Source organism: Agelaius tricolor, unplaced genomic scaffold (genome assembly GCF_023055355.1).
Source record: "Agelaius tricolor isolate 1412-34295 unplaced genomic scaffold, bAgeTri1.0.p SCAF_17, whole genome shotgun sequence".
Taxonomy (NCBI): domain Eukaryota; kingdom Metazoa; phylum Chordata; class Aves; order Passeriformes; family Icteridae; genus Agelaius; species Agelaius tricolor.
In genome coordinates, this window is record NW_027269277.1 from 7,928,942 (window position 1) to 7,943,794 (window position 14,853).

A 14,853-nucleotide genomic window follows, 5' to 3' on the forward strand; every position below is an offset into this window, starting at 1 on the left:
CTGAGGTTCTGTGACACAGGCGGCTGCATCTGCTAATATTGGCCATCAAATGTTAACTAGGTCATAAAAGTGTCTCTGAGTTGGCCATAATTAGTCTCCTAATGATCTGCTGTTTCAGTCCCTTCTCCTGTAGCTTCACAAAGGTTGTGTTTATGAACACATGTCAGGGTTAGCAATCATTTTGTTCTGAGTGATGGTAATGGCTCTGAAACCGTTCTTCAGTTTTTTAGGGGTTGTTTTGGTCAAACATTTCCTTGTCATTTGGCATGAAATGATGGTGTGCAGAATGGCTTAGGCTGCACACAGAAAACTACTCTGTTCCTCTTGGAGCTAAACAGCCATAGGATAGTAGTCAGATATATTTTTACAGCTCTTTCTTACCTCTGTTTCCCCAGATTTATAAATCATAGCATTTGCTTTTGAACACTTGCAGCTAAATAAAACCCAACACAACAGCTTTCCTGTGCTGTGGAAAGCTGTTCTGAGATTTTTGCAACCTGGCTTAAAATTCTCAGCGACTGAAAACCCGAGTGAATGTGGTAGAGACAGCATTTCCTGGGCATAAGGTGGCATGGGAATGTCTACAGAGTCAAAGGCAAGGAGCTCCTTATTTAGAGAGGCATTGCATATAAATAAATGTTTGCTAAACAAGCTTTTCCCTGGGCATTTCCCCTGCTGCCTTCTGGCAGGGAGTGTTGTGTGCTGATGCAGGGGACCACAGGTGATGTGTCCCTGTTGGCACAGCTCCCTGGGTCCCCCTGCTGAAGCCTTGGCCCTATGGCTGATTCCCCATGTGGGATTTGCTGTGGCAATGCAGAACAGCTGCCTGTCCCATCTCCCTGCTCCCAAACAGATTTAGTGCAGCCAGAAGGGAAGGAGAGCTCATATGGTGACAGCCCTTGAGAGGTTTGCTGTGGAGCTGACTGTCCCTGGACAGAGTGGCTGAACCCCACGGTGGGGCAGCCTGCATTTGAGCACCTGGGCTCAGCTTTGCAATTTTGGCAGGAGCCCAGGAGGTGGAATTTGAGCTCCCTAACTACTGTTATGAAAGGAGCTGTGCAATTTCACAAAGGGCACCTGAGGACAAAGATATTGCCCTGTTGTAGATCACAGTTGTGCACAAAATTTTGTTGTTTTTTGCAAAGTTTTCATGTATATCACGTGCTTTTCCAGACACAAGGTAGGATGTGACACTCATCCCCCCACTGCTGTCCCTGCTCCCTGGCTTTGCAGCATTGCTCTGGAGCAGTTTGAGCCATTCCAGAGGCTCTCCCAAATCCATCCTTCTGCCCACAGCATCCTCCTGTGCATGGCTTGGCAGAGCTGCTCTCCTGTTGGGAACTGTGACCAGGCTCTCCTTCCCTCCCTCTCTCTCCATCCCACCTTGCCTCACAGAGGGAGACTTCTGCAAATTGGAATAGCTGGAGATCAAACTGGAGTCCAGTGAAAGCTCTGGGGCTCTTTCTGCTGACTGCCTGACTCCTGCCTGCTTTGGGCTGCTCCAGGGAACTCTTGGTTTCCACACTCATTGCATCTTTCTTGGCTTGCCCTGTGCAGGGCTGCTGTAACCAGACTTTAATGGAGCATGAGCTTGATTTAGGCAGGGACCATGTCCCTCTGCTCTGGAGCAAGGAGAGGAAGCCTTGCTGTGACTGCCTATGCAGCCCAGCTGAAATGAGCTCCAGGTGGAGGACAAAGTACCACCTGTCCTGCAGAAGGAGAATTTAAAAAAAAAACCCAAACTCCTTGGCTCATTGAATTCAGTAGCTTTTGTTCTCATGATTGTCTAGATTTGGAGCTTGTGTAGATTCCTGAGGGAAAGTAAATTAAACTCTGCGGAAAAAAAAAATCCATTCTTTACAATGGCTCATAAAAATATCTTCTAACAGGAGTGCAATTTCTGCCTTTGTGTTCTCTGGAGCTAAATGATCAGCCATATTATGTGCTGTGCTTCGTTACCCAAGAACATTGCAGCAACGAGCTGGAATAATGAGTGCAAAGCTTCATTCAGAGAGAAGCTGAGCTCCTCAGAGCTTCAAAAGACCAGGTTTATTAATGATAAAAAATACAGAAACATCCTTATTTAAGAAATGTATATCTTCTAGGATGGTTCTGAAAATTACAGCTAAATCAGCTGAGATGTCAGACATAAAAAGAACCTGTGTGATTCCCACTAATACTCTCTGAACTGTGTCTGTCTTGGCTGCCCTTCCTGGCAGTCAGCATTTCACAGTTCTCATTTCCAAGCAGCCAGCTTTGGCTTTATGTGGGAGATGTCTCCACTAGCAGTGGGAACAGAAATAACTGTCATTCTAGCAGCAAAAAATGTAAAGAATGTAATCAACTTTGCAAGCTTTAAAACCCTTTCTGGATGGGTGAAATGGTAGTAGCCATCAAACTATTCTCATCTCTCTTGGCTTCTTAGCAGTGGTTTTTGAGCACCATGTAATCCACAAGAACAAAATCCATTTCCACTGCACGAGGCTGCCAGGCTGCTTTGTTCACGTGAGCTATTGTGCACAGAAAGATTCAGTTTGCCCTTATCTCCCACATCTCCTCTAAGGCAAAATATTGGCATCAGTTTTCAAAAAATACATTTTTTCTTTGCAGAAATGAATTTAGATGTATCTTTAAATGAATTCTTGTAAGTGATCTTTCTGATGAAAGACTTTGAAGCATGTCATGAGCTAACTGGCTTTGTTCCCTTTCTTCAGACAAACTGACATTAGGAAACTTCAGGCTTCACTCTGACAGATCTTGTGACATTTGTGCTTTCTCACTGAGCATTGTGGACATAATTTTGTCCCTTCTGGGATTAGTTCTACTGTACCAAATCACTCAAAGATTATCACTTGTACCTCGTGTCCAGTATGACTTCTAATTCCCTGCTCTATAATTCCCACAAAGTACTTGATTAACTTCTGAGGTATTCTGTATAACGTTGTTTTAAGTCCTCAAAGCAATTTAGCAAGTCTTGCTGCCTTCACAGTATTAATGTTCTCTCAATGTTGCATTCTGATGAGAAACCCTATTTTAAATAAATAAGCTCACAACACTGAGTATGCATTTTGATGGCACTAATACTGATCTCCCATGCATTAATATGAATGAGCAGGATTAGCATGCCAAAATTTGCAATTTCTCTAAGTGCTGGAAATCTGAATCAGACTAAGTGTTAAGATTTTGCTTTGGCTTGTTCATCCTTAAAGGGTTTTTTCCTAAGTTATAGTGAAGCATATAAATGCAGTCAAAGGCCAAGAGCATGAAATACAATTTAGAAGTTGAAATTTTCATTATATAAGTCAGAGATGTGATAATTTGCTGGCATTTTTTATTCTTATTTTCCTAAGAGGTTGGATTTGGGGTTGTTGGTGGGAGAAGTTGTTTAGGTTTTGTGAATTTTGTTGCTGATGAATTTTGTTGCTTTTTTTTGGTTTAATTGAAACACATATCAGGAGCTGGCAGGGTTGGAGTGTGGGATGCATGTGGATGGTTCAGCCTGGAGATAAAGAGATGGAGCAGAAATTAATTTCCACCTTTACCTACCTGAAATGTGGGACATAAGGAAAGAGGAGAAAAGTTCATCTGGAAGATACAAACTGAAGGGTTGTGAGGGACCTTCTCACCTCATTCATTTTGTGAGTTTATGGATGAAGCAGGTATTTGTGTGCTGTGCTGTGGCTCTAGATGTCCTTCTAGCATGACCTACAAAGCACCAGCAATGACAAACTGTCCCTGTGCCAAAGGCATGGGAAGGAGGATATGCTGGGTGTGCTGCTCACAGCCAGGCTGGGTCTGTGAGCTTCTCCACCCCAGCCTGCAGAAGAGCTCCTGCAAGACCTGGGCTTACATGGGGGTTTTGCTTTCATGGCTTGTGCATCCATTCAGATTTTAAACCCCTTCCCAAAGGAAACATCTTCCAAACTTCTGGAAACTGAAGTGACAAATAGTCTTTTTTGCTTCTTCTCTTTAAAGCATCCTTCTTTAAAACTCTGAGCAGCTGCAGTCTCCTTGCCCAGGCAACTTAATTGTCAACTCTCTGGTGAGCCAAGCTGTCCTCTTTAGGTCATTGCAATGAGGGAACAGCTTTGTCAGAGCATCATCTCTGCTGGGTGAGCACCATGGCATGGACAGCTCAGGAATGGAATGGGCTTGGCCAGTGCAGCTGGGTGAGCACGACTCCACTGCCTGGCACTGATTTACCAGGGGTTTCTCTGGCACTTGGGAGTTAATGCATATGGAGCTGGGCATTGGAAGACACCACAAACTGTATTTGCTCCCAGAACTCTCCTTTTGCTGATTTGCTCCCTTCTCCCTTTGAGCATACATCAACTTTTGCTATCAAATATACATCAAAGCATTGCATGTTGTTACCACCCACAAATATTCTCTATCATTATTAAACAAATGAGATGCAATTGCTGGATGAAGTCAGTGAGTGTTGCCTAGCTGGAGAGAAAGCAGGGGGGAAAGACTAGAAGTCTCTCCTCCTTTTGGGTTTTGGTTACTGTGCTAGGGACAGTGGATAATTAGGATTAATATGGATTCCTTGCCATCCCATCTCAGACTGTGCTGTCAGAAAGCACAGATCTCCCTCGGGGTCTGGAGCAGAGGCAGAAACACGGAGGCAGGTGCTGGCTCTGCAGCAGGCTGGCTCTCTGCTCCCTGCCCAGGTGACTTTGACCTTTTACTTGATGTTTTTAAGCTGTGGTACTGCTTGTCTGCAGAGCTGGGGCTGATCCTGGAGCTGAGGGTGTGCTGGGGAGCCAGAGCTGTGCTACTTCTCCATGAAGGAGCAGAGTGCAGGGCATTTTAAATTGCTGTCAGGGATAGTGGCTGTGTATCTTGTGTGGATGCCTGCTGCCTCAGCAGGGGGCTGCAGATGCCTTAAATCAATATATTATGATTTCACCTCAACTGTGTCACTTTGAATTTCCATGTGATTCTGCAGAACCAATTATATGCATATATACATGAATAAACTCAGCTCCCTAGGTTGTTGCTGGGAGCTTAAGCTACTTGGAAATCCTATTTTCAGAAAGAAACAACACCGGAACAAGAAAATTCAGATGCTGAGATCTGTTCTGGTGCTTCCAAGGACCAGGAGTGTTGGTTCCTACAGAAACAGCTTTGGGAGGCTCCAGGGTGACACTGCTTATGCAGATCTACTAAACAAGTTTTTCCCTCACTGATTTTCTCCAGTGCAGGAGGTGCTGCAGGCTTCTTTCCTGCTCTCAGAAGAATCAGCTGCTGAGAATGGCTGCTGACTCCAAGCCCTGTTGCTTGCTCAGGAGAAGGCTGAAAGAGGCCTGTGAGGAGGAGGAGGGTTCATGTGGGACATCCTGTCTTTCTGCCTTTCTGATGGTCTGGGTTGGTGCATTTGGGTTTTGCAGGGGGTTCCAGGACGGCAGGAGAGGGGACAAGTGCTGCAATCTCTTAGCAAAGCCACTGAGGGTGCTGTGTAACTCTCCATGGAGAGGTGAAATGCTTACAGGTGCCTTTAAAATGCTGAAGGCACCAAGTATTTGTGATGTTAACCTCCCATGGTGTTGTAGTTTGACACTGGAACCAGGAACCCCTGAAAACTGTTTGCTCACCTTCTCCTGATACAGAAGAGAGGGGAAAAAAATTAAACAAGGATTCATGAGTTGAGATAAGGACTGGAGAAAACACTCTAAGGGCAAAACAGGCTCAAATTTAAAGGTATTTAAAGGTGTAGGGTAAATTTATTATTAACAGAGTCAGAGGAGGATAATGAGAAGCAAAATAAGCCTTTAAAACACCTTCCTCCCACCCTCAGCCCCTCCCTGTTCCCAGGGGGGCCTCGCCACCCTTGGAAAAAACTTCCAGTGTGCTGTTTGGATTTTCTTCTTAACTGTGTCATCACAGAGGGGTTACCAACCTCTCTAATTGGGCCAGCAGCGTGCCCATCTCCAGAGCCATCAGAGACTGGCTCTGTTGGACATGGTGGAAGCTGCTCCTCACAGAAACCACCTCTGTGCTCCTCCCCCACTACCAAAAAACCACACCAGATGTGCCAAATCAACAGACATGACTTTGTGAGAAAGACTTTGTGCTATTCCAGCATGCAGTGAAACACCAGCTCCTCACCACAGAGCAGCCCTGCTGCCCCCAGGATGGCAGCCAGCTGAGAGGAACCTCTGAGTTTGAAGGTTCCCTGGCAACCAAGCTGGCATATCTGGTCCCCTTTTCTTTTGAGTATTAATTTAACTTTGTAGTTAAAGGGAAAATGCTGGGAAGTGCACAATGTGAGGCATTAATGGGTTAGCAGTGGGATTTATTTGCTGTAGTGGCAGGGGGTTCAGTCTGCAGGCACAGTGAGGTTTCTCCAGTTTCTTTCATGATGGTCAGAGTTAAGCCCTGCATTTCTCTGGTGTTTGGGGACTGGGGACCTCCAGCCCTGGTTGAGTTAGCAGGGGGTTTTGTGCTCACAGCCCATGCATGAGAAGTCAGGCATCTGTAAAGACTCTGGAGGGATGGAGGTACAGCAAAGATCCTGCATTGCCTCTGGGCTCACCTTTGCAATCCACGACTTGGGCAGAAATCCCGTGGGACAAAATTCTCATTTTTTCAGTGGAGAATAACCCCAGTGCAGAGGAGGTAAGGCTGCCCCTGTGCCTCCAGCCCTCCTTCCCTCTCTGCTGACTCTGTCACTCCAGTCTGCCTCCCCATTTCCAGGCAAAGGGCACAAATGGCAAATTTACAGCTGCTGTGGGGAGAAGCCAAGCCTGCAGCCGTGCAGAGTTACCAGTCAGGGTGGCAGGGCTGTTTCCCAAACCCTGGGCTCTGTCAGAAGAGCCTCTCCACATCCTCAGGAGGATCCATAACCATGGAGAAGACTTTGGTGGTGCAAGCCCAGCTTCTCAGTGCACTGCTGTGTCTGAGTTACACAGTTTGCTCCTCCTCTCCCTTGTCAGGACAGCCACAGCCTCAGCTGCTTGTTATGGGGAGTGTGTGTGTGAGCACACGACCAGAAAGAGGCAATTTGGGATGCTGTTATTCACACAGCACTGTGTGAACTCAGGAAATTGGACCATGGGGTGAGAAAGCAAAGCCCTTGCTCAGTGGGAAGCAATGGGGAATATGGCTTGAGGAAAGAGGGAAAACAGGTAAAGAGTCTGTTATTTCCTGGTGCTGAATTCCTGCTGAAGAAGCAGAGCTGGGGGCATGAAAAGTGGTCATAACCAGGTGCAAAAACTTTCCAGTTCTTTGCTTTTCTGGAAACTGCCTAATTCACTAATAACATGAGGGCAGAGGAAAACACTCTGCCTTTCCCAAAGCTGAGATGGGTTTTGTGATTCTTGGTTGTAATTTTCAACTGCTCTAAATGTTAGTGATATTTGGAGGTACGATGGTAACATTTTTCAGTAGAGGGTTTTTAGACAGCAAACTGTAAAAAATAGCATATTCTTAACTTGAGACTAATATGAATGGACAGATAAAATTTGCCAAACCCTGGAATTTATGAGCACTGCTAAAACATATACAAGCTGGAAGCACCCTTGAGAATTGCAATTGTGCTGTCACCCTCCCCTTCTTGGAAGGGCTCTGTGTGTGCCTGGGCATTGACAGCAGTTCAGAAGAGGAAGAAATTGCCATTTTGATGCTACACTGGCATCTGAGGAAGAAGTGAATCAGGGTGCTGAAGGTGCCCAGGGCAGGGAAAGCAGGAGAAATGCAAAGTGTGCCGGGCTACATGTGCTGGTGTCTGTAGGTGCTTTGCTGTTCTTTTTCCTCCTAATCAAGGCTGTTGTTGGTTTGCTTCAGGCTGGGATTGAGGGTTTGTGTCATATGAAGAGGAGAGTGAATTTCTCTGGACTATAGCATAGAATGTCAGTGGAGAATATGCAAGGTCACAGGGACACTGCAGCAGAAACCAGGATAAAGCTGTGGTCTCCTCAATCCCAGCACTGCTCCCAACAGCAAGGAATGTGGGGGGAAAAGGGCACAGAGATCTTCAAGTCAATTGAAATTATCCAGCTGCTTATGCACTGGGCTTCATAGCATGAAGGGTTTCTACACCCCCAGTATAACCAGTGTGAAGCTCAAAGGAGCAGCAGCCTGGGCCATCTCCCTTTTTTACTGTGCTTAACAGCAGTAAAAACCTCCCAGCAAGAAAACGATTTGCATGATGAAACCTTAAACAGCTCCAATCCTTCACCTGGAGGGAAGCACAGGTTGTAATGAGATCTAAGTTTAAAAAAAATCCAGTTTATACTTAACTTTAATTTTAATTAAAATGTGCTTTTCAGATTTCTACTGATAACTCTCAGGTGCATTATGAAACACTGAAAGGGCACTCATTTTGAGCACTTTTATATTTTCAATCATGCTGACAAATTCTCCCAAGCTGTTATTGAATGAGTTCATAAAAGTAGCCACCTCCACAAACGTGGGATCTAAATCTCATCTGCTGGAGAGACTGGAGAAAATATTCCTGATCTGGGTGGGAAGAGCATTGGGCAGGTAGAGGGGCTGCTGCTCTGGGAAGCACATTGCTCAATGCCTGCTCACTGGTAGTGATTTTCTCCCAGGGCTTTTTGGATTATCAAGTCACTCAATGTCTGTGATGCTGGCCAGAATTTAGTCTGAATATGGTCACCCAATGGGATTTTGCTGTGTGTCCTTCTGTGGGTTTTCAGAGGTGCTTTTTAGAGGTATGGATCTTTTGGTCGCTGTCTGCACAAACTGCCTCGGCTCTGGTGGGAGGGTTTGCAGCAGAGCAATCCCAGCAAGCTGCCCCTGGTGCTGCAGGTAGAGGGAGGGAGCAGATGAGGTAAATAAAGCACAGCAGGCAAGTTAAGGATGGACTCATTTTCCTCCACTACTTATAAATTAATGCCAACATCCCGTGAGGATCTCACCCAATTTCAGTTCATGAGCTCACATGGCATTAAGCACAGAGCCTTTCACCTGTCACCCAGACATACCACAGGAGGAGCAGCAGCCCCTGAATCAGCCACCATTCCATGGGAACACACAGCCTGCCTGGTCAAGACAGTGGGTATATTCTTTTTCTGTCTTCAGCACTGCAATTAGACTATTGAAAGCCCTATAGGGGACAGTTCTCCTGTGGAGGAGCAGATATTTATTCTCAGAGAAGCTGTCCCCAGTTGTCTTAAGTAACTGGCAAAAATAACCTACTCAGTTACTCTCTCATCATTGCATTTCAGGGGGATTTCATTAATCTGTGATGTCAGGCTCTAAACATAACTCCATTATCAAGACAGAAATAATGTCCTATTTCAAATAGTGTCCATTACACTTCTGAATGTAAAATCTAAAGCTGCTGAGAGATAAGGAACATGTGGCAACTATGTAGTGAATCTCTTTGCTACTGGAAAGATTTTCTTGTTGGGTTTGGGAGAGGAAATGTTTGTTTAGCTCCTTGGATCTGCAGAGTTGTCTTCAAGCAGGAACAGCCATTTCTAGTTGCTTTAGAATTTCAAGAAGTATTTGATCCAGAAAGGTACTAGAAATAATTCTCTGTGTTTCAAAGGGTAGATAATGCATCACATGCAGTAGGAGACACCACTGTTGTTCCCTGAAGGATCAGACAAGGCTATCAGAACATCATCGAGGAATTTGAGAACAGGCATTGAAATGTATTTGTTCTGTCACTTTTGAGGAATATTTGATGAAGCCTGTTTGATTTGATTGTTTCACTACTGTGTGAGCTCGTTTATCTGATTGTGGTATTGGCCACTTTCTCATTGTATTGAATTTTAATAGTCCCAAGATTAATTAGATGTGCATAAAGAGCAGCTGTGAGAGATGTGAACCTTTTGTTCTGGATTTTTTTTCTACTGCTATGAGAAGAAAGAGATGAGAGATAACTGAGTGCAATCAAAGTGCAGTCATGCTCTTGATTAACAACATAATTAATTAAAAATCTGAAAGTTTTGCAGGGAATATCTGCACTTGATATTAGGCTCTGAACTGACTAGAGAGAAAGACCACGTTTGGATTTTGCTTTATTATTTATAAATATAATTGAATGTTTAAATAACAAAATTTGTCCTTTTTTTTTTTTCTAATAGGAAAATCAGTTAATAATAAATAAACAGACAAACCAGGAAGGTATGTTGGTTTTAATGCTGTTACATTAACCCCAAAAGGGAAAGTTTGGTCCCCACTCACAACTATTTTGTAGCTGGATTTGCTGTAGTTCTCTTAATGTGCACCCAGGTCAATGCATGTGCATCCAGTTTAATGTTTCATGGAGATGAAGACTGAAAAGGGCTTTTTTTAAATCTGGGGATCAGGACCTTCTTTTTAAAAAATCCAGCTTAGGTGGATGCTTTCAACAGGAGCACATAGAGGAGGTATGGTGCAGGCAGGAGAGTACAGACCTGGGGTGGAAGTGGCTGGGGATGTAAGGGAGGCTGATGTTATTTTAACTAAGGGTTAAAATGAATACCTTGTCTTTTTTTTTAGAAAAAGCCTATTGTTTTTCTTATTTTGCTGTTAAAAATCACAAAAAAAATCTCCCAAGCTAAAACTGGTAAGAAACTAATGAGATTTTAATGAAGATTTTTCTGATAGGTCCTCCTGCTTTATTGAAAACTTTATTACCAATTAACATTTGAAAATACCTGTTTTCACACTGAGTGAAACATTATGTCTAACATTATGTATAAAAAATGAAACAACAAAAGAAAAAGAGCATTTTAATGACTATTATTTGTGAATACTCTGTTTATTTGCCAAAGATAACACACAGGATAGAGAACTGCAAGTATTATTTACTTTTTATATAATTGTATGCTTTTATTTTCATATTTTAACAGAACAACCTTTAAAAAATCCTTTAAGCCTGTGGGATGGCAGAAACATGATAGCAGCGAATCTTTATAAGCTCACAAAATATGTGTTTGCTCTTCTAGAAGTTTATGCCTCCAAATTTAAGTATCTCCATTCCAAAATACATCCTGTATAAAACTCTGAATTTCCTTGGTGCATCTGCAAGTTTGCAATGCTTTCCTTACAGCCACCTGTCAGTTTTAACTTTTCAAATTCCACTTAGCAGCACTGCTGAGAATCATAAATATAGTAGACTACAAAATTAGCAAACTTATTTTGTCGTGCAAGGGAAACTATTATTTTCAACATCTGGGGAAAATCTGTCTCGGCTGTAATTACCACCTCAAAAATTTGGATAGTTTTTTAAATGAAAAAATGGGTTGATTATTATTTGTTGTTGTTGTTGTTGTTGCATAGATTTTCAGTGCCCATAAATCCGAAGGGGTTTCTTGGGGGACAGATCCATCCTTTTCCAGCAGAGACTTGGGGAGGACAGGAGTGAGGATTGGGCTCAGGAGAAGCCACACCAGTGTGATCCTGCTCTGGTGTTGTTGATACTTTGTTTTGAAGTCTATTTTCTACCCCAGTGTGCTGAAGCACAACACAGGGGGCTTGTCATATTCCTGCTGGAGGCCTGATAATTAGAAATTAACTGTGCTTGCAGCGACTTCTTGGTGGTCTCATAAAAATTCCTTTTAGCTCTGAACAGCCCCTCAGTATGCAGAGATTCTTCAGTGCACCATCTGCTCAGGGCTTGTGGACATCTGCAAGTTACCTTTCTGTGACAGGGATGTCTGTGGGCTGGGTGTCTGCAGCATCCCTAACTGGCTGAAACATTTCAAAGCCGACTACTGGTGAGATTGCAGAGGGGATTCTTGCACAAAATGAATGTGTGCTATGAAATAAATTACTGGGACACACTTGCAACTGTTTACCTTCTGTTAAGCTTGTTGCTACTGAATTAATTTTGGAAACACAGTAATTTCATTCTGCTAAAACTAATGTATGCATGGGATGTGTTTTTAGAGCTTTAAATCATCTGAGAACACTTACTTTTCTTAATTTATCACCTGCTTTCTAAAAATTTTAATTTGTAGTTTTTCCACTGTGCAATCAAAACCTTATTATTGAAGAGGCTTTCACTCAAAACTTCCTCCTTCTCTCCTGTGATGTGCAAAATGAATTCTCTGTCAAATGTGCTTGTGTAATTCACCAGGACCAATTCTGTTCAGGATCTGATCCTGCTCTCACAGCTGTAAAGCCTGAGATACTCCTCTGAATATTCACTGCAAATTATCTGATCAGCTGCTAGCCAGCCTCCTGGTAGCAAAACCAGAATGTAACTGCTGTTGGGTGGATTTGCAGTTGGCTGGTAAACAGCCTCCTTTTTAAATTGTTGTCCTTAAAAAGTATAGACATGTAATGCAGGAGCAGAGCTGAGATGAGGATGCCCTGTCTGTAAGGCACTGAAAGGCCCCTGTTACACCTCCCTTTCATCAGGCAGAGAGAACAGATCATTTGAGCTCTGTAATCTGTTGCTGCTGATAGCTGACCTAATTTCTGAGTGCAGAAATGGCTTAGTGGCAATCCCATCTCTTTGATAAAGGAGGTGAATAGAAGTGGTGTGTTGTTGAATGGCCCCTGCCAAGAAGGTTAGCAAATTCTTAAGGGAAAATGTTTGATGGATGCTACTAAATGTATAAGGCTTCTGCCTATTGCTTATTGACAGATTCTAAAATGAAATTATTTTCTCTCAAGCTTGAAGGTCATTTCCAATACGTGCCTTGGCACTAAACTCAGGATCACTTCAAATAAAATGCCAAGAGTGGAATCGAAAATCTTGAAAATCTTCATATGCTGCAATTACAAAAACCAAACCAATGAAGGGACCACACTGAATGAGACTCACAAATGTCAGAATAAAACTTCAGGACATATCCACATCCATGACTAAGACTTTACTCTGTGCATGCTCATATTGCACAGCTGATAGACAGAGAGGCAAATTGAACCTCACTGACATCCTTTATCTGTTTAAAATAATTGCTTCCAATACATTGCAGGGGAAAGCAAAGCAGATGTATAATTAGACATATCCCTTGGTGGAAAGTCAGTCTATAGGCTTGGATGTCTCTTTATTTTTAACATCCCCAATGCCATCTGGAGGTTATTCTAGCCCCCAAAAGTAAGACAGCTCTGAAACAGCTTCAACAGGGCTGGGCCCTGAGGTTCAATTATCATGCCTGGTGTCATGTCATAACTCATTAATTTTCAGAAATATAAATTTTTAATGTAATACAGCAGGCATAAATATTTTTGCCATTTGATGGGGGGAGGGATTAGAACACAATGGGAGCAGAGCTGTACTTGGAGTGGCCTTTTTGGACACATCGATAAGATGCCTGCTCGTTAAGGGAGCAGCCAACTGCTGGCCCTGGCTGATTGCATTGCCTTGTGTCTCTGGGAGGTATTTTTCTCTGATTCTACAAGCTGTAAAAATAGCCCCTGTGAGTCTGGGTTCAGACTTCCTGCCACATTTGCACATTCCATTAGCGAAATAAGAAATTTGCTATTACAGTGCAGAAGGTAAAACAGGGTAATGCATTTTGCATTAGTATATGTGTATCCACTTCTAGAGCATGCCCTGCAAAATTATCAGTGGCTTTCTCTCTGTGTCTGTTCTACTGGCCCCTAAACATCCTCTCATCCTGCTACCCATTCCAAGGAAACTGTAACATGCTAAATTCAATCTTATTGTGTTGGATTTGGGAAGCCCCAAGGGACATTTGGAGATCTCCTGTTTATTGATTGTGTCCCTGATAGCTCCACACAGGTGTAGTCTCCTTTCCCCTGCTTCTGCAGCTCCCTGTAGGTGCTCGATGCACTCAGCAGCAATGGACATGGGAGAGGTGGCCCGAGGGACAGGGTCAGTGCAGTGCCTGTCACCCAGGGCTCTGTCCTGAGCCTTCCTGCCCCTTGTGCCTCCTGGATGGTGCTTCTAGCAAAGAGCCTTTAGGGCTGCAGCATTCATGGGTCAGCTCACCTTCCCTTCCAATGAGACTGGTGACTTGGAAAGAAAGCCCTTATCAAGAGTGATAATGCATTCTGGAAGATGGATGGAGAAATTCTTGCTATGCATAATGCATGCTTCCCCCCAAGGACAAAGCCTGAAGTAATTCTACTAGGATGCCAATGATAGAGATGCAATGGAAGTTCCCACCTTGAATTCAGATCCACAGTGCCATTTGGCAGCTGGAGACTCCTGGAAGAGGGAAGGCTGGAATTCCTGGTGGATGTTATGCTGAGTGCTGCCAGGATGGAGTTTTGGGGCAAGATGGCTGTAGTGCAGTGCCTCAGCTGGCTGTGTGACTGGATTCAACCCTCCTGGGACCTGCAACCTTTCTGTGGTGCTGTTCAGTGGTTGCATCCAAGCTCCTCTCTGATTTACCAAAACCTACCTGCCTCTTTGAAAAAGGGTCCCTCCAAGCAAAGACTTGTGTAGGTGTTTATGTGTACAAATACACTCAGGACTACTTCCAACCATATAGAACAGCTTTTAATTTGTCCCCAGTGTGTGATATGTGGCACTTAGGCACCTGGTGGAGGTACTTGGCAGTGTTATGTTCTTGGTTGGACTTGATAATCTTAAAAGCCTTTTCCAGCCTAAATGATTTCGTGTTTCTATGTAGAAAAAAAAAAGGATTCCAAGTACATTTAATTTCTTGGCATGATAATTGTCTAGAACAGCTTCCCACCACCCTGAAAAACCTAGATCATCTTCTCTGAGTAACATTTATTGAGCTGTCACTAGAAACAGAAGATATTTGTCTCTGTCAGGTGTAACATCTTTAATCTCCCTCTGTGAGGGGGTTTTTGGACTGGAGCAGATACTTTTGTACTTCTGGACTGCTGAAAAACCTTTGGCTGCAGCACTTCTGTATATGGAGATCTGCACAAACCACATTAACTGTGGTGCATGTAGCAGGATGGCAGAGGGTCAGCACAGTCTCTGGCATTGCTCTGGGCTGC